This window comes from Pteropus vampyrus, unplaced genomic scaffold (assembly GCF_000151845.1).
Source record: "Pteropus vampyrus isolate Shadow unplaced genomic scaffold, Pvam_2.0 Scaffold2, whole genome shotgun sequence".
In the NCBI taxonomy this organism is placed as follows: Eukaryota; Metazoa; Chordata; class Mammalia; order Chiroptera; family Pteropodidae; genus Pteropus; species Pteropus vampyrus.
The window spans coordinates 398833-425479 of record NW_011888783.1 but is presented as its reverse complement, the minus strand read 5'-3'; the positions used below and the strand labels follow the sequence as shown (position 1 = coordinate 425479).

Genomic DNA, 26647 nt, shown 5'->3' with positions numbered 1-26647 from the left:
AATTTGGGCACATATTTATCCTAGCGTTCAATGCCAATGCAGCTATGGCAATTCAGTATGATCTTAAAAAAATAAACTAGACTTTGATGGTTAACTATTATTGCATGTGCAAAATACTTCTCAAGTTGTCCTCGCCCATGAAAATGTGATTCTTTTTTTGGTTATTATTTAATTTCCTCTGTGTCCTAAATGTTAGTGTCAGTTCAGAATGCATAAAAGAGAGCCCACAGAGAATAAACCCATCCATTGTTATTATAGAAATAGAACTGCAGCTGTTTTGCACCTGTTGCTAAAATCTTTTTAGACATTCTCAGTTGAGACTGTAATAGTTCTGCGGATATGCAATTCTGGACCCCTGTGTGAACAGAACTATGTAAATATTATACACAGTTTTAAAGAAACAGCTTTAAGAGTTTTTTAACTAAAAGTTTACACTGAAGTTCTCGTACTAAAATCAAATCTTTTACTATTCTTCAATGGTTTATGTGACCAAAACCAGAAACATCTGGAATTGAGAGTTAGAAAATCAGCTGCTTATGTCTCCTGCCATGATGGATGAGGTAATATTACCCATGATCTTCATAATAATCACTAACATTTACTGAATAAATGGGCATGCGGTGATCAGGAATCTCATTTCACAAGTACATAAACTGAGGCTTTAGAAAAGTCAAGTCACTTGATCAAGGTCAAAGAGCTATAAAGTGGCTGACCCTAAAGCTCATGTTTTTAGTCATTATGCATATTTCCTCCTTTTGTGATAACAGAGATTGATTACCACCCTATTTTCTTCAAGAGGTACATGTGTAAAGACTCCTATAAGATGCAAAGCATAGACTTATGTAAGCCAATTACATCTTTCAAAAGCAACGACTCAACGCAGAACAATCCATTTTAAAATCACAGTGATGGTTTTCTATTTTTAGGACAATGAATAAATGAAGGTTAATATATATCCTTTAGAATTACCTCTATCTATATACTGTCCAGCATTTTCAATCAAGTCATTTCTTGGTTTATATGTATGACATATTCAAAAGAGATTTTTAAATGTATTCAACAAAAAAATTTAATGGAACTGTGTCTGAGACTGAATACGAAGAGACACACAACTTCAGGAAGCTGAGTTTTCTAGTCTCTTTTAAATCCTGATAGAAATGTTGTCAATTTGATTATCTTAGAAAAAACATTGCTTAAGGGAAATATTTAAAAGTATTTATAAAATATCATTCTACGAATGAACTATTATAGATATAAGTTCCTGAGTTCACCGGTTAGATCTCTTGAAAATCCTTATATTAGGGATAAAAACTCCCTTTAATCATGGCATTCTATTTTAGAAATATTGAGGTAAAATCTCTTATTTATTTTAACCCACAGAATTGCAAACATACTAATATTAATAAACTGTTTCTTAGCAACAAATAGTTCATGTAGAATGCCCTATTTCCTCTTCATTAGATGTTCTTAAAGCACTGTTCAAGCATTCCTAAATGATATAATATGTTCGATCATTATAATTTAGATTTAAAATACAGCATAGCTGGTAAACACTGACTCAGAAACCATATAACCTCAGCAAGATTGTTAAATAGTAAAAATCTGCCAGTTGTTATTTATTGAGCTCATTTGCTATTTTTTAAAATTGATATTTGAGGTCTGAGCTTGTCAGGGCGGGGTGGGGTTAGGTGAGGCGAACCAGGAGGGCTTAGGAGTCTCTGGGGCCAGCCCTGAGCTACAGGTCCCGGCACAGGCGGCCTGGAGCGGCGCTCCGACTGTAGCTGAGTCAGTGTGTTATGATGCCGTCTCCTACCAACCTGGCTACTGGAATCCCCAGTATTAAGTAAAATGCTCAAGGCTTCCCAGCACAGATGATGGCTACACTGACCTTCAGTTTAAGAAAAGCCCTCTTAAGATCCCATATAAGACCCATTGCGCTTGCTACAGTGCTATTTTTGATTGATGCCTTTCACGTGGTAGGCCTCCTCCCACTAGCAGGCTATATCAGCAAAAGAGGAGCAGGCCAGGCTGTTCTCATCCTGATCTTTGGCATCCTGGTGTTTCTGCCAAGATTTTACCACTTGCGCATCGCCTACTATACATCCAAAGGCTACTGGGTTACTGCTATGGTGACATTCGAGACTAGCACCCTCCTGAAGAGTCAGATGGGAGTGAGCCCAGCTTTAAAACATCTAGCAGATATTGTGGCTAAGGGCTAAGGAATTCCACAATTTGCAGATGTTTAACAAAACAATGGCCAGGTTTTATGGGTCCATCCTTAAAGATGTTAACTGAGCTTACAATTAGTTAATTAGGACATGCTCTATTTTTCATCTACTGGCTCTGGCAAAAGCTCCTGACAAGTTTTTCCTCATGAACCTGTATCATGGAAGAATAGCAATGTTAATTGTATGGAAAAGCAGGAAGTTATTCTGTAGTGGGAAGTATTCTTGCCACCACCCTTTTTAGAGTTGAGCGTTTCTCTAAAATAGTCTTCATGTCAGTTTTTTCTTGTGACAAATGGAAGAATGCAGTATGTCAAATTTCTTATTACTAGGTAATCTATTTTGAAAATATCTAATTATCTTATTCCCTATACTTCGTATTCTAGTGGAAGACTTTGGCAAAATCAAATATCAGTTTGGGTGCATCTTTGATATATTTTTTTACTTACTTTCTTATTAATAGCAACTAGGAATTTTTTAAACATTAGAGCAAGTTTTCAAAATGTAAATATTTTCTCTGTTCACCAATTCCTAGGACAGCTCTGATCTGGTTCACCAATAGGTAGGCCAGCATGTAATTTAAGTCAAGATGTTCTGTATATCATGCTGTTAAGGACCGGACTTTTGCCTGTTTCCTAAGGAAAAATGTAGATAAGTGGTTTTTATTTAGAGTTTATAACCCCGTTGTTAACACATTGCGTTATGTCATTCTGCTGAATATTCTAAGAATTGGCTCGTATCCCTAGAGGAGTAGACTGCCTTAGTTTGATTCTGCTACCTAGCTTGCAAAAAGTGACCTATGTTCAAAAGAAATTCAAATGTCAAAATCTAAAAATAAAATAAATAAATAAAAAAAATTGATATTTGAGTCATTTAATGTAAATTCAAACTCTAACCCTCTTGACATTTTGGTCTTGTCATACTGTCATCCTATGTTACAGCATGTATCACTGCCCTAAATTCACTATAAGGATAGTATGGTATTTGGGGAGAAAGCATGTGTTTCACAGCGGAAAAGCTCAGATTCCAATCCCAGTATTGTCATATATTAGTTAATCTAATCTCATTCTATGTTCTTTTTTCCTCAATCATAATAGAAGAATATGACAACTTCACAAATTCATTGAGAGGATTTAAATTATATACATAATCTTAATTATACAATTTAAATGTATAAGATATATTTAATTATATATAATATTACTTATTTACGTATCGAATATATATGTATTTACATTGCACGTACATGTATCATTGTAGATCCTCTATAAAAATTAACAAGTAAGTGAAATAAATTAATATACTGAATATACAAATTTTTTTACAAAAGTGCTTTCTTTCCTCTTGTGCCCTGGTCATGAATTGATATCTTATAAACAATGGAAAACCGTACTGATTCAGAGTAATTTGGGGGAAAAAGAACCATCTAAATCAGTGAAAGATTTAGACTATAATTTTTATAGAATTTTGTCAAAATTGCTATTTCTCACAGTGTTTCCAAATAGAGAGCACTACTTAAAAAATAGGTAAGTTTACCTAAAATAATGCTATCTACTTACATATAAACCATAAATAATAACAAATACTATTGAGTGTTCACTATGTGCCAGGTGCTAGTCTAAGCCCTTTTAAATATAATAAAAAAAATTATAATCCTCTCAGGTAATTACTTTTTACTGATTAGGAAAGGAAGACCTTCCAACGCGACCTGCCCAAGGCCACAGCACAGACTAAGTGGCAGAATGGTCTAACTACAGGGTTCATGCTCCAGTCCACTATTTCTCTATAATGTGAAAAGCAAGTTTTCTCTTAAATAGGTAAAGCACTTAATCTTCCAATGTTGATTACATTATTATGTTATTAGTCAAAATTATTATTGATAAAATCCATGCTGTGCCACTTGTAATTAGCCAATTGTAAATACTATGGTCTAAATTCATCTCTGTTGATTGTTCTAACCAAGAAGATAATATTAAAAACAAATATTGCCAACTGAATTTGTATTTTACAGTGTACATTTTCATATAAAAGTAATCATTATCTATATTTGGAACTATATATTAGTTGTAAAACTTACTTAATAAGGTATAATTGTGATTACCAAATTTTGTCTATTTTTCTATTCCCACTTGAAAAGAGGAGTTGAAATAAATAGCAATACAATATTCTTCTCCAGTGAGTAAAATATAAAACTTCTTTTAATTCAACAACATTTACAATAAAATAAATATTTGATTATACCCTTAATATTTAAATTTTTCAGTAATCCCAATAGAGGGGTTTGATAATCTCAAAAGTAAATTTAGAAATTAGAGGGTAGCAAATGATAATTGATCTAAATTATAGCAGAAATACTTCCCTGAGAGTAAGGCTTATAACAAAAAAAAAAGTTTTAAAAGGCTGTACGATTCGATCTGATGTCAAGATTTTTTCCAAAACATACCTACATTATTTCTGTACTGCTTTATTTTGCTTAGAAGCAGAGGACAGAACTAAATGAACTCACGGTTCCTTTCTCACTTGGGTATAAGTTCAAGAATCTACAACTCAATATAAGTTAGGGTATCTGTGATGGAAGAGTTAACTATTCTGCCTTTGCAATTCATTTTATATACTCGGTTTCCTAGTCATTACCCCTTTTAAGAATATCTTTAATGAGAATGGTAAAAAAAAAAAATTAAATCTTATAGCAAGAATAGACAAAATTTGGAGAGAAGGGATCTGTTGATAATTGTAATGAGTGAAAATACATGTTAAAATTTCTAGCTACAAATGTTTTCCATGGAAGTACTTGATCTCAAGAAACAGTTAAAATTGTTTTAATTTTGATCAAACTAATTAAAGTGTTTATAAATATTTGGTTGTTGAGTTCAGAAAATACAAAAATAATTCATGGGCCATTGACATCTTTTTAAAATAAAGAAAATTAGCCCTCTAAAACTTCAACACTTCAGTAGTTTTAAAATTTTTCAAGAAAGCAAAAATTCAGCATCACATTACAAAATTCATTTGAATTGATTGGCAAAACACTAAGATTAGTAGGATTAATTGCTTAGAATGTAATGTGATATGAAATTTTTATATATTTATGAAAATATAATCATTGTATTGTTTCTTTTAGATTCAGAGACTCCTATTATATAAAAACTCTTAACCCTTTCATTCTATTCAGAAAATGCAATGTATTTGATGCTGTGTTACACAGGGTTAATTCATTCTCCACAGTGAAGTGCACAAATTTCAGTAATAACATATTCTGTTCCACTGTCATCCGTATAAAATATTGTTTACACTCCAGGACTATTGCTTCAGGAAATTATTGATGAGAGCAGCTGCTTCTTCAGAAGAAAAGTAGAAAAGTCCTTTCTGTCCAACCAGGGGCACTTTCAGCCGCTTCCTTTATCTCTATGGCACAGAAGCATGCAAGATTGGATTTCAGACTTTGAAATAAAAAAATAATAATAATAAAATAAAATAAGAATCTTTAGGAAAAAACTCTTTAAAACTTCACTGGGTAACTTTTGTCAAGCTCTGAGCCATCTCCCTTTACTCAGAATCCTTTGTGAAAAATGAAATGAAAAGCAGAGACTAAGCTATACAGTGTAATTGACGTCCAACTTCAAATGTAAGCCATTGCTACTGAAGTGAACATTGTTATTGCAATTATAACTCTACACTGGTTCATGCATAAATTATTCAAATTTAGGCAATAGATTATTCAAACATTATCTGCAAGAAACCCTTCTGAAAGCTCACTAACAATTATGCTACAATCCTTTACTAGCAAATGTCGTACAATTAAAAGCTTAATGTATTTTTAGACCCTAAAATGGTCAATAAAATTGTTTTAACACAAATCTATTTGCAGATAATTCCTTATTAAAAATTTCTCTCTTGTCAAACCTCAAAAATTTAACATTCTTTCTCTGAAAAGAAAAGGTTGAGAGTTCATCTGCATTGTTCGAATTGAGTATCTATACTTCAAAGGACTAATGTCTTTCATAAAAATATGGAAATCTGAATATTATTGGAAAAAAAAGGAGAGTCTTGATTTCCGTTAAAATGTCGGTACAATGCCAACTCATATGACCTAACTGACTATCCCCACCAAGCTGCAAAAACTGTATTTTCCCATAAAAACGTTGAATAGAGCATTAGAATAAGTTTTATCTGAGTTCTAAAATTAATCATTTGGACCTGGCCTTTCTACAGGTCATAAAATTAACAAATTTTAGGGCACATTGTTTATGTTGCAGACCATGTAAATTGCTTCTTTAAAGATTATATGATCTGTGATTTACATGGATACACCTGAGGTCCCTGACTACCTTCCTGCAGCTGTGCACAAAGTCAGGACTACAGAATGCTTTACCGAGTTGTTGTCTAAGCCATCATGAGGGTCACTGATAGTGACCTTGATTTGGTACATGTTTTTTTTTTAAATTAGAGACTCAATAAATGTTTACTGCTTAACCTCTGGACAAGGAATTTATTACTCATTTTATTGAAATGTCCAGAAGTGGGTCTTGCTTCTTCCATAACTGGGTCTCCTATACCGATTGCTTCTCATTGGTTCTGAATAAGTCATATACCTATTCCTGAGCCAAGCACTATGGCAGCTGAAATGTAATTCTTGAATTGGCTAGGCCTGGGTCACATGACCGGGAATAACTTGTGTAAACTTACAATTACACTCTCATCTTTTCTTGTTAGTTGTGTTTTAAATATAAATATTTCCCTGTTTTAGCTATACATAGATGACAAAATATTAGAAAGTTACCTTGTTATCCGCTATCTATATTGCTTAACCTTTGTATGGTATTTTCTCTGCCACACCTGAATAATACATATTACCTATATGTGAAAAGTACACTAATGTGCTTTGTCTTACTCTCAACTCACATTATCCTCCTATTGAATGAAAAAATTTACAGAAGGGCTCCAATAGCTGTCATTCTGCCACCATAGCAGAGGTGCTCAGTATGCCCTATGTATAAATTTCTGTCTAGGTATATATCTGTATTTATACTCTACGTCATTCCATAAAAGATTTTGACACAGTTTACAAGAAATTATGCATCATAGCTAAAGAAAAACAAGAGCAGTAAGACAGTAGCAATAAGATTTTTTTAAAAATCATAACTGCCATTAATTTGCGTACTATTAGTAGAGAAACACTGTAAATTTGCTTTTAAGCTTCAGACTAAGAACACCAAGGCGAACATGATCAGCTTCCTAAACAGCTTCTATAAGACTTTAAACACACACGTGTGCACACACACACACACACACACACACACACTGCTTTACATAGTTAAAACCATCATTAATATCTGATTCTTCTTCCTTGATTAAGAGAGTCAGAACACAAAAAGGTAGCACTGGCCAGAAGGTAACCTTGAAGAATATGCTTTGAGATGGTAGCCATGATTCCACAGTAATAAGTGGAGACCTGCAGCCTTATTTTTATTCTGCTTATGAAGCCCTGGGGCAAAGAAGGAGAGGAGATGCAGGTTAAGGATATACCATAAACTACTCAATGTACAAGTATGGAATGAATATAAAGCTATTAGAAGAATTTTTGCTGCCAGCAAAGAGAAATTCATGTATACAGCAGATGCAGTTTATCAGTTAGAACTCTCTGAGAAGTAAAATAAATAAAAGGAAAATTCTGTCCTCATCTTTCTTTTGTTATTCAGAAAATTAAATTACTACAGAAACCTGGCATATCAAAATTATATTTATCATTATTCAAACACATTAAGACTAAAAGAACCAAAGAGTGTGTTTTAAAGAAATAAATAGCATTAATTTTCTTCTTTCAACTTTGGTGGAGAATAAAGTGATTAGATTTTTGGATTTGCATTAATGAATAATTTAAGAGTTATGAAGAAGACACTAATTGTTGATAGAGCAAACTTTGCTGAAGAATACTCTCTTAAAATAAGCAGAAAGCCTCAGGGTATTTCTATCAGTCTAAAGAAAGCCATTTTATTTCATTCCAGAAGCTTCTACAGTCCAATGTTTCATTAACTAAAAGAAATAGTTTTAAGCAACAGTTGCTTACGCATACCAATGGAAAATCTCAATAGAGATATTATTTCTGATTTTTGGATGAAAAATAAAAGGATAACAGAACACATGAGACAAAGTTATAAACAAAAATCAGGAAAACCATAAAGAATTTCACAATAGAGCCATTGCCACAACAGTATTACATCCTCAGCTGATCTATAGTATAGTCTGTGGTTAAATCAATTGGTAATGAACTCATGGCCTAAAAAAAGACATCAACAATCACATAATCTAACAAGGAGATACAGTCAATTCATATTTACTAAGTGCCTACTATATATGAGGTGCTTTTCTAGACGCAGAAGTCAGAGAAATCTCTGGGTATCTGTGAATCATAAAAGCTTACCAATATTAGATGTACTACAAGACATAAGCATCAAACCAAAGAGAAAGGAACATGCAACATTATATTTCTAGGATTCCATTTCTAGGATTTAGGTTTTGTAATGCTACATTCATTTTTAATCAAGAAAAATGATACGATGTTAGAACAAAACAGAATATGTATAATAATTTCTGAGGCAGATTTATTTGGATGAAGGATTTGAACTTGGATTAAGGAACGAGGGAAAATGGAGAATGATTAAGGAACCAGTCTGCTATGAACCAAAACTCATCCCTCGCATTATGTGGACTAGAGCTTAAAGTAGAGAAATGAATTTTTGAATAGTTTTGTCTCCATCTTAGTCTGGTCAGATCAAACATGTTTTCTCATTGGAAAAAGACCATAAGAAATACTGCAGAATATTTAGATCATGAGACTATGGTTATGGTTATTTTCTTTACTTACCAATTTTTCTGCAATAAATACTAATTACCTCTAAAACCAAAAAAAAAATTAAAAATTATATTTTTTAATTAATATAATACAGTTAAAACTAATTCAGTAAATCTGTATTTGCTTTCATATATTCCAAGATACATTAAAATATTTCATATTTATGTAATTATGTATAAACTTGAATCCACACTTAACATACATATATTACCCATATATTATACCCTTAGCACAGACTAATTAGTTTCTACTTCACTGTGCAAGTCAAGGTTCCATTAGCATGGGATCATGCTGTGAAAACTACCAACTGTTAAGAATGATGAAAACATTGATTTTCACATGCTTGGTCAATGTAAAATGCTTAAAATAATCACATATTTCCAAATGTAATACTGCAACATACATTCAAATTTTTTATTAACTCTGAAGGTTTGTGTATTTTCAATACATAGCTATGGAGACAGGTTAAGATGCCTTCTGTGGTCACTGAATACTAAGTAAAATCTTTGTTCATTTGGTATATTGAAGAAACATCCGTTTATTTTTGTATATTGAAGAAACTCCAAATAACTATAGGTTTTCAACTCAGTAGGATTTTCGAGGGGAAATAAACTAAAATATATATTGGACTGGAGTGAGAGTGTATATTTAGGAAAGATGTAAAGCTATTTTCCAACTTAGAGAAAAAATGACCTACGCACCCAATTAGGTATATAATTCCATAATTTTCTACTATTTTTTTAGGAAGTATGGTAGCCTAAAGTGGATGTCAGAAAATATAAGACCCCCTTCTTTCAGACTGTGCTGACTGAGAGGGCTTAGATCCGAAGTGAGGCCGTGTCCCTGTGCTGCCAGGTGGTGTCTCTGTGCTGCCAGGTGTCAGGCGGGTCTCTAAATGAGGACTCAGGGCAACACCCACCACAGAAAAAAGGGAGCCAACCAGATAAGAGAACCACCCCTATCTGGAAGGCCTGTGAGGTGACTACCCCACATTTCCTCTGTGGAGAGCTGAGCGGAGGGCCCTTCTGCGCATGCGCGAGTATGGGGGCTGTGGTGGAGTAAGAGCCTTGGACCTGCCAATCATGAGCGAAGATTGAGGAACCACCCACTCCATATACTGGTGGCCTCCCTAAGCCTGGGCCTGTCAGGCCTGAGAGGCCTGTGATGTGACTGTCCACACTTCCTCTTTGGAGAGCTTAGGGGAGGGACTTTCTGCTCATGCATGGGGGATAGAGGTGGGGGTTGGGACAAAAAAAAAAATGTAAGACCTCATCCAGTTCAACCAATAATTCTATTTAATTGACAAACATTTATTGAGAATTTACTGCCAGTCACCAAATAGGTACCAGAATTCATAATCAAACGAGCTATATGTATGTGGAATAAATATTAATTAACCTTTGTCTTTCTATTATAACCATATTTATACTTTAAACAGATTCTCATTCTACAATGACAGATATATAATTTGGCTTCACATCTCTTCACCTCTTGCATTACATGCACATGCATGCAGCACACACACACACACACACACACACACACACACATACACACATGCACATACAATTTGTTGTACTTGTATGCAAGCTAAAAAATATATAAATATAGCCAAAGTGCCAGAGTCAAGGAACTCCCACCTGGTCCTCAATCATTATCTATCCTCGAAGACCTAAAATCTTGTCTCAGTGGTACTTGGTCATTAGCACAAAACTGTCGCTGCTACCTCATTTCTTTTTGCAATTCAGAATTCCCTTCCAGGCCCTAGATCTTCATAGTTAATTACTTGCCACTCTGAGCCATATAGTAATTTATTTTCTTACTTCAAATCAAGCTGAGCTACAGGTAACTAGATGAAATTTAGATCCTTATCTGCTTAGACACACCACATAGTTATTTATGCTTTGGAGTTCCCCCTGCTGGAAGATCTCTTCCAAAAAAGTAAGCCATGGGTATCTCTACTCTCATATTATGGAAACCTACTTAGGATATGTTATCACTATGTGAAGAACATGGGTCAAGAAAATGAGCACACAGCCCCTTCTGCAGGATAATTTGATGACATTCTTTTTACTTCTTTTCCTCCCAAATTTGATAGCCTTCTTTTTGCTTCTTTTCTTTCCAAATTTTTCCTTCTCCATAGCCTAAGCAACCTTTTGAGGTTCCTCAAGTATCTTGAGGAAACTTGCTCTTTTAGAGTATACTTTTTTTTATACTTTGTGTATGTGTGTTTGTGTGTGGTGTGTGATCTCATATTAAACACTCGCTCCTGCAATGTCTTGCCAGATTCTTTTGCTTTGACCTAATATTCAGTGATATTCTTGATGTCTCTTAAAAGAAATGCACCTTCCTTATTTTGTTATGCAAGTCTCCTGAGAAATCTGAATTCATCATAACTTTTCTCCAACAATCACCTACAAAAGATTTATCACTCTAGTGAGACAGGTCTCATCACTGCTCTCAATATATATCACCATAGTTTCAACTTTGTTAATGTTGCTCACTGTGCTTTACATGTACTTTATTTCCAACCAAATAGGGAAGCTTTCGTGATTCAACTCTAGACATCTCTCCTCCATAAAGTTTTTCCCCAATACTTAGCCTGTCTTGATCACTCTTTGATTGGACAACAATGTATATATCATCTTTTGTTATTTGCAGTACTTCCTACTCTTATTATAGCATATTTATTTTACTTGCTTGTTTATTATTGGATTGAGAGCTTCACACAAACAGTTCGTGGCAGGCAGCATACACATAAACAAAATGCAATAAATAAATAGCGAAATAAAGTAAATGTGTATATAGAGTCCCAAAGAGAGAGAGTATGGCTGTTTCAGACATTTGTCTCTCTATTTTATAATGATTCAAGTAAATACAAAATATAGCAGTAAGTAAATGTTGAATTTCTTTCTGTCATGTAGACATTCTAGAGTATTTTAATATTACAAAAACTATATATGTTAATATAAAACTAATGCTCTGCCATATCACTTGATTTTAATATCTTGATAACTCTTGACCAATCTGCCTTCGCTGGTGCAATGCTCAAATCTGGTATCTTGAGAAGACTTGTTTATATTCCTCAGTCTTTTAGAAATAAAAATCTGTTTGCTTTGGCTGTTTCTTCATAAGTGCTTTCCACTCTAATGCATTATTTAGAGTAAAAATGTGTAAGAGCCTATTTCTATTGGATATTTTATGTTCATTTGTTTGCAGAAATAGAAAGACAAGAACACAATCATCACCTTTGTATATTTAAATAATTCACATTGCCAGAGGTCCTTCATGCTTACTAAAATGGGTATCTTCCAATAATCTGTGAGACATTGTATTAAATGATGTACCTCTAGCTATGATTTTTTTCCCCTCAAATTTATGGTGCTTTTCTTTCTGATATTAGATATTTAAAGCATTGGTGAAAATGAAATTTTGGTGTTGCATTATTTTATTGGGAAGTTTTTATTTCCCATGGGGTAATATCCTTTTTAGAAGCACACTCAAGATCATTTCTAAGTGTGGTCTTCATTCTTTACCTGGGGAGAGCTCAATTGAGAATTAAGTTCTAGGGACATTTGCTCTTTGCAGCTGCATCTACAGCACCTGGAAGAGTCCCTGGCATTTGATAAATATTTGTTAAAGAAATAAATTTCTAAATCAGAAAGAGAAAAGTTATTTTTCTCCATGTACTTTCTCTTTTCTTTCTTATGCCTTTCTTAAAAGTACCTAATCCCACTTTTTTCCCCTAGGCTGCAAATCTGATATCTTCAGGAATTAATTGACAGAAACAGTTTTAAACTGTACTTAGTGATATTTAAATACCAGTTAATGTGTATTGGGCAAATATTTATGGCTACCATGTAAATATTTATAAGTATTATGTAAATTTACCCCTCCCTCCAGAAATTTTGCTTGATTTTCTCAAGCTTTAGCAAGTTTGCATAAGCATAATAGAAATTAAGTTTTTAAAGCTATTTTCCTGTTGGAACCTAGGAGAGAAGTAAACAATACCTCTCTTCAGTCTATGTTACACAGCAATTAATGATCAAATTAAAAGAAGGAGAGAGACAAAGTCGAATATTCACTGCATCAAAATATGCAACTTATTGAAAAAAAATTAGCTGTTTTAGATCAGATAGATTTAAACAACTAATTAGCTTACAGATATAAATATTTCATTTTAAACAGAATTTCACTATCAATATTTTGCTTATTCAGGACTGTCATCACATAAAGATTATAGCCTCTGAGTAAATCTCCAAGAAAAGCTTGAGCTCTTAGAAGCTCTGACTTCTTTAATTATACTATACATTACTAAATTATTTTTACATATGATTGAATTATTAATATTTAAGAAGGAAAGCCGATTCATATTTAACTTTTATTGCAGGGGCTCACCATGTAGCAGCAATTCTTTTATAAGAACAAGAAATCCATGCACCTCCAGCTGTGATAGAAATAGGGCTGAAGAGGAGTTCCTCTGTCAGCTCACCTTTTCATTGTTAGCATGTCATTTACTATAATAAATCATTTGAAGAGGCATGTTTTACTCTATCACTTCTGCTTACCTTACTTGATCTTCAATTTTGGATGCATGTTGATATGTTGAGATATATTTTGCATTGTTATAGATAGCTTTAAAGTTAAACTTGTTTTTAATGTTGAATCACAGAATTTAAATTCTATCTATAAGTATTAAAATTGTTTATATTTTGAATCTTAAGAAATGGAGGCATCAAATAGTAACATAAATAGTTTTATAATTTTACTATCTAATTATTATTCTAAAGACCAGGGCCCTTCAGGTTTTGTTTTTGTTTTCTTTGTTTTTACTTTTTAAGATTCTTTAACTACAAGTATATAGACACATTAAAAGCTATTGTTTGTTTTCAGATAAAATAGTTGAATTTTATACCCACATAGAAAGAAAGCGTTATATTTGGATACATAAGAAAGATAACAATATTTATAGGAAAAGTATTTTAAGTTATTTTTCATAGATTATCAAGAAGATGTATAAATTAGAGGACACAATTTGTGCACATAACCATACACAAATTTTCTATTCCTTTTGTCATAATTGAGATTACATTTACCACATTTCTGTACCTTGTTCTTCTCACTCCAAAATGCATCATAGAAATCTCTCCAGGTTAACTAGTAGAAAATTAATTCATTACTTTTAATGACAGTATAATATTCCATGATATAGATACCTCATAGGTTATTAAAGCCATTCCACTATTGATGGGCATTCTCCATTTCCACCATTTTCTATCCTTTTCTTTTACTCAAGATATTTTCAGATATTTATTAAGTAATGATACTCTCACGTATCTATTTGATAGATTCCTGAGACTGAAATTGTTAATATTGTTATATATCTTTATTTTAATAAATGTTTCCAGATTACTTTCTCAAACAGCATTGTAACGCTTTTTCTAGTGTGTGAAAGAGTTAATTTTTCTCCATATCACTACAAGTGATAGGAAATACAGTTCTTTTTATTTTTTGACAGGTCTATTAATATAATGCAATATGTTGTTTTCTGTGTTTGTGTGTGTGAGCACATTCTTCCGACTATCAAATCTGAACATTTTTTTCTTATATTTATTGACCATTCATGCCAAGATCTTTACCATTTTTCTAGAGACTTGATAATATTTTTCTTGTTAGTCTAAAAGCTCTTCAGTAAGATATATAACATGCTACACAAGGAATTAGCAAGTACAATACAGTAATAAATCAGAATGAAAATATATGACTAATGGTTTATTCCAGGAATGTAAAAGGATGCATTATCAAGAAGTCTATCAGGAAGTTCATTACTTTTACATATTAATAAAATAAAAATAAATGAACATATCAATGGATGATTAAACGATCTTTGATAAAATTCAGCAGCCATTTCCAATAAAAGTATTAAACAAAAGATTAACAGAAATAAAATATGTGGCTATTGTCTTATCATAATCCAATTGTACATATTATAATAGAGAAAGAAACCAAAATCTTTCTAGTTAAAGACAGGGATGAATGCTATTACTATTAATATTAAATAGTGCCTTGAAAGTTTTAACAAAAGCAAATATCCAAAAACATTAAATAACTAGCATAAGTAACACAAAAGAAGAAACAAATTTAGCCTATTTGGATGACAGACAATCCAAGATATGAAATGTTCAAAAATAAAATAATAAAAGACATTGTTAAGGTAGAAAGACACAACATAAATATGCAATATCCAATAGCTTTCTCTATTCTAGCAATAAACACCAATAAATGAAAAGGGAGGGGGACCTCCTTTTGATAATGAGAAAACCAAAAAGAACAATATAAAGAAAACTATAAAATGTTATTAAAAGAAATAAAACAAGATCTGAACAAATAGAAAGTCTTACCATATTCCTGGTCAAAAAAGAGATACCTGGGAGCTGACCTGGCCATCACATGTTCTCCTGTTGAAGATATACAAAATAACTATCAGACAAGGCTACTCTATCACCGTGATGAATAAATTAATACATAAATTAAAATAAAATATAAGACTACCACCTAATCATGTCTGAACACAGAAAAACCAGAATATTGTCCAAATAATAAACTGATCAAGCATCTTCCATCCTGGCTAACATGAGTGCCTGCTTCTTCTTTATCAGTTACAGTTCCAGCCTCACTTCATTCCTTTTGCCTTATAAATGAGATCTATTATTACCCTCAATTGCAGAATTGCCCTGCTTCCTCACACATTCAATCCAGGGCAAAGTCCTATTTCTCTGAATCCTCTCCAAAATCGAAACACAAGCCTAAAGCTTATAATAGATCCATTAAAAACTCTTAGACACCTTATGGTTCCCCACGGCTTGTTGCAAGGGACAATAAACTCAACATGCTCGACTACATGTTGTTCCCGGTTGTTTTTGGATGGCTGGCATTGACACTGAGTAGAATGATTAAGAACACAAACTTATCAACTCACCTAAAATTTACACTTATTTTAATGTTTAAAGAAATTACAGCTCCACTTTGTGTGTACTGTGGGTTGGGATTTGCTCAAAATGATCTTCAACTTCACATAGTTGTATAAATGCCTAAGAATAGTTTAAATCTATGCAAATAAAACTAGGGGAAATGAATAAGATTGGTGGAGTGTATCAATGTCATTATCTTGGGTGACAGTCTATAATTTAGGAAAATGTTACCATTGGGAAAATTTGGCAAAGTGCACGGGGACTTTCATATAGTATTTCTTACAACTATATGTGAATCTATAATTATCTCAAATTTTTCAATTAAAAAAATAGCAAGGTTTGTAGGGGAAGGAAAATTGCATTATCAGGATGTATATTTTACTCTAAAATTAGTGAACACAAACAATAAGTATTAGTATGAAAACAGTCAAAAGACCAGAGTATATCTAAAAATATATTCATATATTCATTATTATTTATATGTACATATATATTCCCAATTTAGCTATTGTTCAGATCAGATAAGTGTTTCAAACTTCTGGGAAGCAATTTATAACACTATATGTTATTATTATCTTATATATTTTAATCAAGTTATTTAATATAGTGAATGTACCCAATTATTCAATGAATAGCAAATAACACTGTTGCTCTATTAGAATAATGTAAATTCTGTTTTTTAAAGTTGCAAATTATATTTTAATTATGCTTTTTACTTGAAGAATTATAATTCAGGTGTATTTAGTAGAAGCGTTATAAATGTTTTGAGTTAAACACTTAAAATAATGTCTAGCATGAAAATAGATATATTTACTGTTATTGTACAAAGCAAAAAAGAACTTCTCAATCCAAGTAGCACATAAGCCTCTCCCAAAAGAGTTTATCTATGAAAGTTTCTCTATAAAGCCAAAGCATCATTCTTCTAATCTCCATTACAGAATTTTTAAAATTTTATTTTATTTTTTTAGTTTTGAAAGTGATAGCAAAAATACTTCAAAGCATAATCTCATTCTCAATCATTCAGCTTTGGAAAAATGCATCCCTTAGGCTGAAGTTTATACAGTAGTACTAATCTTTTGGGGTGGGATTCAAGGACACAGTCTGGGGGTAGATTTTTGTTTTACATTTTTTTGGGAGGGAGGAGATATGTGGATGGTTGTCACTATGTGTTAAGTGCTTCAAAATGGGTGGAACTTGTAGAATATTCTTTTCTACTTCTGTTTCAACAGTGTGGAAACAATAGGTAAGGAACTACAGGATATGCCCATTTGAAACAGACTGAGCCACTATTCCTATGTTCTCACTTGGCTACCTGGAAGGGTCCTTTGGAGCCCTAAAAGTCGAGTCTAATTTATTGCACAAGTGGTAAAGGTGCACGTCCTTTGTGCATTTGTTTTTTCTGGTACACTCTTCTTACCCTGGGCCATGGGCCTGGCTGGCTGCCTTATTGTCTTAGGACATGAATGCTTAGGAGTTATGTAATGTGACGTGATAGTATTTGGCTTTGGGCTTAAGAAAACTCCTCCTTAGACATCTGGTCTAAATTCTTTGCTTTGAGGAGATGGGGGCAGAAATTACCAGAGAGCCAGTATACAAGTATAATTTTTGGAAACACCAAAGGTTGTTTGCCTTTTGCCATTGATTCATTTATGTATGTTCCTCAGAAATTTCATAGCATTGATAGCTGGGCCAAGGCGATTTGGACAAAGTTCTCTTGTTACATATCAACTTAATATCAAAATTAACACTGATTTCTAACATGGCTAAAGATAAATGATCAGTCTTCTTTTTAACTTGGAAACCAGAGGGAAAGATCTGTATCACTGAAATGTTCATTGGCAATTTAAAATTAACATTCAAAATATTGTAAACTTGAAAACAGAGGCAGTGAAGCAATGATCCTTAAAGGGCATTGGGTTTTCTTTTTTCCCTGTGTATGAGGGACTTCTCTGATGAGAAATATCGCTTACGAAAAATACTTCGTCCATTATAGATTTCAAATCAATCTGATACCTAATGCCTCTTTCCTAAAACTGCCTTATCTCCGGAAAATAAGTTTCTTGTTCCTGCTCTGTTATAATTTATCTTGACTTCTTTAATCCTTTTTTCAGCTGGTCTCCTTAATCCTCTTAATTACAGCTTCCTTAAAACTCACAGTTAGGTACTCTACTTTCACTATTATCAGATCATTTCATTATCAATTATCTGTAAAATTAGTTCTTAAATTATTCTTGGTTTTTAATAACTTATTGTTCTCACCCATCAACCTTTCCAATTCTAAGGTAGTATTTTTAGATATGTTTCTTATTCTCTTTTGCAGGGTAATTAATCAAAGACTACACTGATTTTCTTTTCTCACAAATCCCACAAAGTGCCATACCGCTCCTCAGCGTCCAAGACTAAAAACAGTGTTTTTCAAAGTTAGTGGGCTAAGAATCACTTGAAGTGCTTGTGAAGTTACAAATTTCTACCTCCATTTTTAATAATTCTGACTAAATGGTCTGTGGTAGGACCCAAGAATCTATTTTTTATTATTTTTTTCTGAAACTTATTTCATTTTTTCTTTATTTTCCCCCCGTTTCATTGAGATATAATTGACATGTAATAAAGAATCTGTATTTTAAACAAGCACTCTACATGATTCTGATATGGGACATGTAAAGACAATTTATAAGAAAAGAAAGAAGTGTAATGTAAATGGTTCCCATATCAGAGTCCTTCTTAAGTCTACCTTCTGACAGATTCTAGAATATCACCATCATCATTGGAAATGCGTGCTGCTGCTGGTAAATCATGAATAGGATTTCTGCATACAAGTTGAAATACAAGCAAGTTGTTGAGATAACACACTTAGTGATAAGTGGGTAGGGCGGAGGCCAAATGAGCTCCAACTACTATTTTTTTATCTTTCAGCCTCAATTTCCTCCTCTGTAATAAGAGGATGACCTCTACCTCATAGGGTAATTGTGAAGATTAAGTAAAATCATATGTAAAGTGTTTATTTCAGAGTCAAACACAGTACAAGTGCTAAGTAAATATTAGCTACTATTTTTTTTCTGAGAACTTACCATACTTTTCTTAGATGCTTTTATTCTTAATAACTGTTTACATTTCTAGAAGAGCATAGCCTGAGGTACTTAAATGATTATTAGATCAGAAACTCAACCACAAAAGAAATATTTTATGTTCCTCGTGTGTTTAATTTTTCTTTGTTCAAGGATGAAAATTCTCAGAAAGCTTAGAGAAGAATATCATACGTATAGTGTCTTTTGAGGAAGAAGAACTTCCCCTCATATCACCATCTTATACTGACCCTTCCCCATATCCTTATATAGTGCCTCAGTGGCAGAGAAAAACATTTTCCTCTATTACAAATATAAGAGCATCACAAATTATAGCCATGGATCTGTTTGTTCTATGAGCAATAAAAATATTTCACATTTTCTATCAAGTTTGAAAAGGGAAACAAAAAAAAAAGACTTATGAATGTTACCTCATGGAGGTCTTATCAGAGAAGATTGCCCCCGTAAGCCCACCAAGGTCTGGGAGAAAATCACTGGTTGCCTGTGCCTCTAAAAAGGAAAAGGAAAGGCAGGCCACTCTCTTGGTCTCAAATAGCATTCCAATCAAGGAACTTTATAATTCACTTTCTAATTAGAAAGCTATGAGTGCATAAAGAGAACACACCTGGGAAATCTTAGAATGTTTCCTCTCCAGCCCCAGGACCAATGTGCTGGTCATTCTTTAGTACACAGTGCCAGACACATGCCTGCCACCTTCAGGGAGCTGCCTGCCTGACATCAGGCGGTCTCTGACCAACACCACCTCCTCTTCCTGGGTGGGACATTTCTCATCAGGCATCAGTATCTTCATGCCAGTGTGGTTCTCCTAGAACCATGCTGTTTCGTCTGTATATTTTCTTCTTTTTTTTTTTTTTTCCTTTTACTTACTCTATCAAAACTGCCCCATTAGCTCAGATGGCTGAGAATATGTTATGATTAACTTCTTCTGGAAAAGATAAGATATTATAAAGAGAAAATATAGTTACCTAAAACTTTTTTCATTTTAACAAGTACTTCTCTTTAAGGAAGAGATCTTTTAGGACAAGCAAAGGCTATCAATATCTTTAAATCATAGTGTAGGTGCAGCCATAAACTCCGCATTCCACTGTCCAACTTCCAATGGCATAGTCATTCACTAAAATGAAAATCAAATACCTAATATGTTCTAGGCACTTAAAATTTTAGCTAACATAATTGAGTGTTGATGCCATGCCAAATTTTTTATGTCCTTTACATAGATTCACTCACAATAACTCTATGAGTAAGATAATTACTTCTATTTTATATATAAAAAAGTTATATATATGAGAAACAGAAAAGTTTAATATACTTGCCAAGGTCACACAGTAAGTAGGCATTAGAGCCACGAATGAAACCCAGGCAGCTTGGCTCCCAAGCTCATGTGCTTAAGCATTATGAGCTTTACCACTTTGAGAAATCTTGCATGAGATTGAGAGCCTTCAGTCTTATGAGACAACAGATGTGAAAAGAAATAACAATACTAAAACATATGAACTGTATAGTGGAAGCTGTACCCTGAAGGATGCATGCTTCCAACTGCTGGGATTTCTGTCATCAAACCTCTTCATAATTGCTCTAGATGAAAAGAATCACCTTACCCAAGGTCAGCGCCTTCCCAGGGCAGCTCACATTCTATGGCTGACTGACATGGAGGACTATTCTGAGAGCCATTCAAGCTTCACATCTTTCCATAGGGCTCACTGGAATCTTCTTTGAAACTACATCACAGCCCAGTATCTCTTTCTGCTCAATCCTGCTTTCTTTCCTTTCTTTCCTAATAAACATCCTGCATGCTATTTCCATCTTAGAGTCTGATTTCTGGGAATTCTAAAAAATGCTATAATATAAGCAAGATCTGAGTGAGGTGAGAGAGGTAAGAAAGGAATTCATTAACTTCCAGAGGAAGTTCTACTGGCAGTGGGTAGTTGTTTACAACTAGTCCTTAGTTGTAAATAAGAACTCCAATGTGGCTAGTTTCCATTCAAAAAAAAACTTTATTAAGAGACATTAGGCAGCTCCAAGAATCTCTGAGAAAGTTAGTGAACACAGCTCTGAAATTATCCCTACAGATAATTTCAGAGCTGCACACACACACACGACCTCTCTGCCTGAAACATCCCTGTCTCAGTTAGCAATCCTCACATCTGGGATCGTACTTCAAAACATCTGCCACTGCCACCCAGGGAACTGTGTACCTTCACTATCGTGCTTGTCAGAACACCACCTCCCCATGCAAGGCTTCCTCTTAATGTTGCTACTCTCTGAGTCCACATCTGATTTGTAAAACCCAGACTACATAACTACATCCTAGTAGTAAGGGCATCTGAAGATGAGCATTTTTAGAAAGGAGATTCACATGAGAAAGAAAGGAGATAGAAAGAGAATGTTCAGAGATGGTGGCTGGCCACAAACAATCATCCACAATAAGAGGATTACTTGGATTTTCCTCTTTATAGAGCAGGGAGTCTGTGTAGGCTTTCTGTGCTGTGTAGAGATCCCCAACACGTGGAATAGGAAATTAATAGCCAATCTCCCTTTCTTAATCAAATGCTTATTGCTTTTCCTCTTTTATATTCCCACATAAAGTAGTATCAGGTCAATTCGTATACTTAAGATGTTTTGAAAACACTATGTCATTCCTCTAAACTTGTTCTCTGTCCATTTTTAAATGATTTCAATTAATCTTTACATTTTAAATTCATTGTAGATTTTGTACTTTACAACACAGACCAAAAGTAATTGTTGAATAAAACATGGTATTACTAGAAGTAACCATTCAAATAGTTTCTGCTCTCTGAAAATAATTGCAGAATTGTGGTACACTTTTCATATTTTACTCATTATAATGATATAATTCTTTCTTTCATTCATAAGATTAGGTCCATTCTTTTTTTATTTCTGATTTAAATCAAACTACCTAGTTGAAAGAAACATTTATGATAATTATTATTCAAGTAAGTTTATAACAAACTAATCTTTGCTGCTGTTTTATAATACAAATTAAACTTTAGTCTTGTACACTCAAATTACTTTTCTGAACTTACTAGTTAGAATCTTCAAATTTTTAAATTCTATTAATATTGCTCTGGTTTAGACAAATGTAGAGGCGATTTGTAAAGCTGTGATCTCAGATACAGCATCAGTAACAGGTGTTAATATTTCATTAAGTCAGCTAAATGTTCACCTTTTGCCTATGAACTGTTGGCAGGCAAACAAGAGGTTCAAAGAAAGTAGGAGAATCTGGATGAATCACTCTATATTTTGCAAAAAATTTTCTGCATCAAAGTAAAACACACACACACGGGTTAATTTGAAAGGTCTCTTAATAGCATATTTTATTGAACTGTTAGTTGTTAAAAGCGATCATGCATTAAGTTTGCACCAATGTTTAGCAACTCTTTGCCACTTGATCTTTTTTAGGCCCATTCAAAAGCAAAATTACATATGCTATAGCAATAACAGTAACAGAATGTAACCTAATGAGAATTAGAAGAAAAACAAGACTTTCTATGACTTTCCAAAATTCTACTTATAAAATAATTTTAATGTGTAGGGTGTTTTCCTAAATCCATGAGACAAAATCTTTGTAGCTATCTTCTGAGTCTGAACTTTTCCTTATGATGTAAAATACTGATGTGCTTGTTAGGACTCAAAAGGATTAAATGTAATTTGCATCTGATAGTTTTGTTTCTCGTGGTAATGATGTAGCTACAAAAATGAAAGAATGCAGTTTCTGACGAACTAGATATTGGCTTCAAAAAAGAAAGAATCATTTTTTAATTAATGAGTGCTATGAAAAGGAAAACAATATTTGACTATTGAACTACCTATATGAAAAGAAAAAAAAACAGATTAATTGAAAACGTTATTACAATCTAGTTTTGGGACCTAGTTTGGAGGAAAAAAAAGGAAGATATAATTAACAGTTTAGCTTTTAGTTAATTGCTTTAGCACTGTATTCACATAAACATGGCTTCATAGTTTTTCTGGCACTCAAGAAATTATTCACTGCCATATTACCCAGGTGGAAAACACAGTAAAATAAACTAAGAAATAATGAAAAAAATCTTTTCATATCATTATAATAAATATATAAGTATACTTGAAGTCAGGATTGTTAATATTCAGATCCTCTAATATTACCGAGGAACTGACAATTGCAACCAAACAAATTGAAAACTCAAATCTTAATGGAAATAGGAGTAGACAGAAGCAAGAACAGATGACAATAAAGATTAAGTGCAAAGCAAAGATCTGTTACAGAAAAATTAATAGCTAATTCTTTATTTGAAATGATACAAGAACCCTCAAGCAAAAAAAAAAATCTAATTATTAGTAGACAACATGGTGTAGAGATAGACAGATCTAGTTTAAATCCTATCTCTACCACTTCTAAGGTAGATGACGTTGAAGAAGTTGCACCCATTTAGGTTCAGCTTCTTCATTAATAAAATGAGGCAAATGTTAACACCTATCTCATAAATAAATAAGTGTTAGGATTAAATTTCCTTCAATAGAAAATACTCAACTTTTTTTGGCCGAGACAAGCATAATTCACCCTAATACCGAATTCAAAAACAAAAATGAAGCTAAAGAGTAAAAGAAAATAAACTAATTAATTGAACTTGAATGTGTAAAGAACAATATGGGGCACACCCTGACAGAAATAGTCTATTTAAAAGAGATTTATAAGGGCCCCCACTTTCTCTGATTTTATCCACTCTGGGCATGCCAGTTAGTAATCGCCAAATCATATCCGCCAAGTCCAAGTACCCATATGCTGTGAGACCTGGAGTGGTTGCCAACTGTATTATTTTAAAGAGAACGACGGTTTCTCTTTTTACTTTAAAAAAAAATAAAATAATAATAATAATAATAATATAATAAGTATAGTATACTATTTTACAGTATGTGATGGTAGAATATATTTAAAACTATTAGAAATATAGAAAGTTCTAATAGCTAACATTCCAACTGAAATTGTTGTCCAATAATCTTAAATTAAAGTATAATTTAATATAAGCCCTGAATCTCTGGCATTAAATAATATTGAAACAGGCTTATTTGCCATTCATCCCACATGCAGCCAGCCTTCTTTCTGGTAATGATTTGGAAACAGTCTAGCAGTTATTCCCATCATTTTATTTTTTGCTTAAGAACTCAGATTTTAAGGCAGTTCGGCAACCAGCTGAAACCTGGCTCAGATTTAATAAAACAATAGGGCAGCGTATGTTATACAAAAAAAAAAAAAAACAGATATATGCCAGCTCATCCTTCTCTCTACATCTTCTTCGTGTCTTGTTTTCCCCTAGTAACTTTGCTCCAAGTTCTTGTGATAAGATGATTTCAGTGCCCATATTGCAATTTACAGAAAATTATTAGTTTGGAGTGAACATCCATCTTGAACAAGTAGAGGGCTCAGAAATTTGACCATAGATAGATATCTGGTAGCCCCAGGCAGATAAACAGCTGGCCAATGGAAACACAATAACATGCAGAGTAAAGGGCAGGATGAGAACAGAGTAGGTCTGAAGAAAGTCTCCAAGAAAAATTCCAGCCCAAGAGGTGAAAACCATATTCCAGGCAAAAGCCTTGACATCGAGAATGTCAAAACAGATAATGGATGATCACCTGAAATATCATCTCATCTAAGAAAAGATCTTAAAGAATTCTGTGTGAGCTCTGTTGGGTGAATGCTAAGATAATTCAGTTCAGCAAATCTTGGCATTTGCAACTACATAAATTCTTTCTCTTCCATATAGTCCTAAAAAATGGTCACTGTTATCTTTACTTGTAACCTTCAGGTTTTTTGTATTCTACTGAACTCTGTCTAACTTGGTAATTATTTGTATGCTCTCTGACACAATGGAGTGATTGGAATGGCAATATTCTATTCCTTTTTTCTGAAAGAATCTCTATCAATTTGGAACATGAGCAAAAATATAGATTCACAATTGGACGTATATATTTTTGTCATGTTTCTTGGCAACACCATTAAATATCAGCTCCCATGATAGCACTCTTAGATATTCCTGTTTTAACATTTTAAACCCAATGTAGAGAAAACTTTACAAACTCATGGAGGGAGGGAGGTCAGAGTGTTTTCATAGGAAAATACCAACATTCTGCACTTCTAAATGATTAATACATTTCTTTGCCAACAAAACAAAATAATTCATGCTTCTATTGTAAATAATACTTATTTCTGCTATGTGGTTATTCATAATAATAAATAACGATATTATTTAGAGACTTATAGAAAAAATATATTTTTCTAGATGCCAAATACAAGCTCTGATTTTTGGACTTGATAGTCCTAAAATTTTCCATAGAATTTAGCATAATATCTAAAGTTTAATAGAATTACTTCCACTATCACCACTATATGAATAACTACATGACCAGCTATAAGTCCAGCTCCATTTTCTTGAGCTTCGGTCTGCCTCTCCAATTTCTTAATTAAGTATCTCCTCCTTTGTATCACCAACCAATACCTCGAAGATGTCCAAAACTGATATTGCCTTCTCCACAAAATCCATTCCTTCTCTGTTCCCTGTTCCTGCTAATTTAAATGATTATTAACTTATCCTCCCTGTTCAAAACTGTAATTCATTATTTTACGAATACTTCTCTTTCCATATTGAATGGATAGTCAAGTTCCATAGATTTTTACTCACCAATATCTCTTATGTTGGTTCCTTTTTTTTTCCTTTTTTAACATACTCTTTCATTATCTCACAGATAGGTTATAGCAGTCTTTTAAAAGGCTCTTGCTTTCAGTTTCCTCCTCTCTCTAATCTATCTTAACACGATTGCCTCATCTATCTTCCTACTGATGATATCGTCATTCACTCTACTCAAAAACTTTTCATAGCTTCCTGTTGCCAATCTGATGAAGTTCAAACACCTTGCTTAACCTGCAGATCATAGGCCTCTATGTTCAAACCATAATCTATCTTTCTAATCTTTTCAATATATACACACTTAACGTCAACCTATGAGAATTATTTACTGGTTTTCACTGCTTTAGCTGTCTGAACATTGTTGAGGACCTTATTTAGATCTTTTATACAAAACTGCACATAAAAATAATTTTTGACTTTGTGTGAAAGTATTGCTTCATCTAGTAAGTTTCTTTTTTTGTTTTTGTTTTTGTTTTTTTAAAAAAAGCAATTTTTTTCACTTTTTTTAACAGTAAGACATATATATATGTGTGTGTATATATATATATACACACACATATATATATAGACACTGTGTGTTCACCTCCCATAGTTAGATTTCTTTTTGTTACCACATATTTGACCCCCTTTACCTTTCTACCTCTCCCCCCAAGTTTTATTTTTAATAGAAAAGTTATACAAGTGGCTATATCCATTTTAATTATTATCATGACTATTACAAATGCTCGAACAAACTTGTGGCTAAATTATATCAATAACAGTTTTTCCTATGGTCTAGATATTTCTTTTTCCTGGTCATTTTAAAATTTCTATTTATACTCTCGATGGTATT

The 26647-nt window shown here is 33.1% G+C and overlaps 1 pseudogene; it reads left to right on the top strand.

Annotated features, from left to right (window-relative positions):
• The first annotated feature begins 1796 nt into the window (after positions 1–1796).
• On the top strand, positions 1797–2146 carry LOC105291799 (annotated as a pseudogene).
• Positions 2147–26647: the final 24501 nt, after the last annotated feature.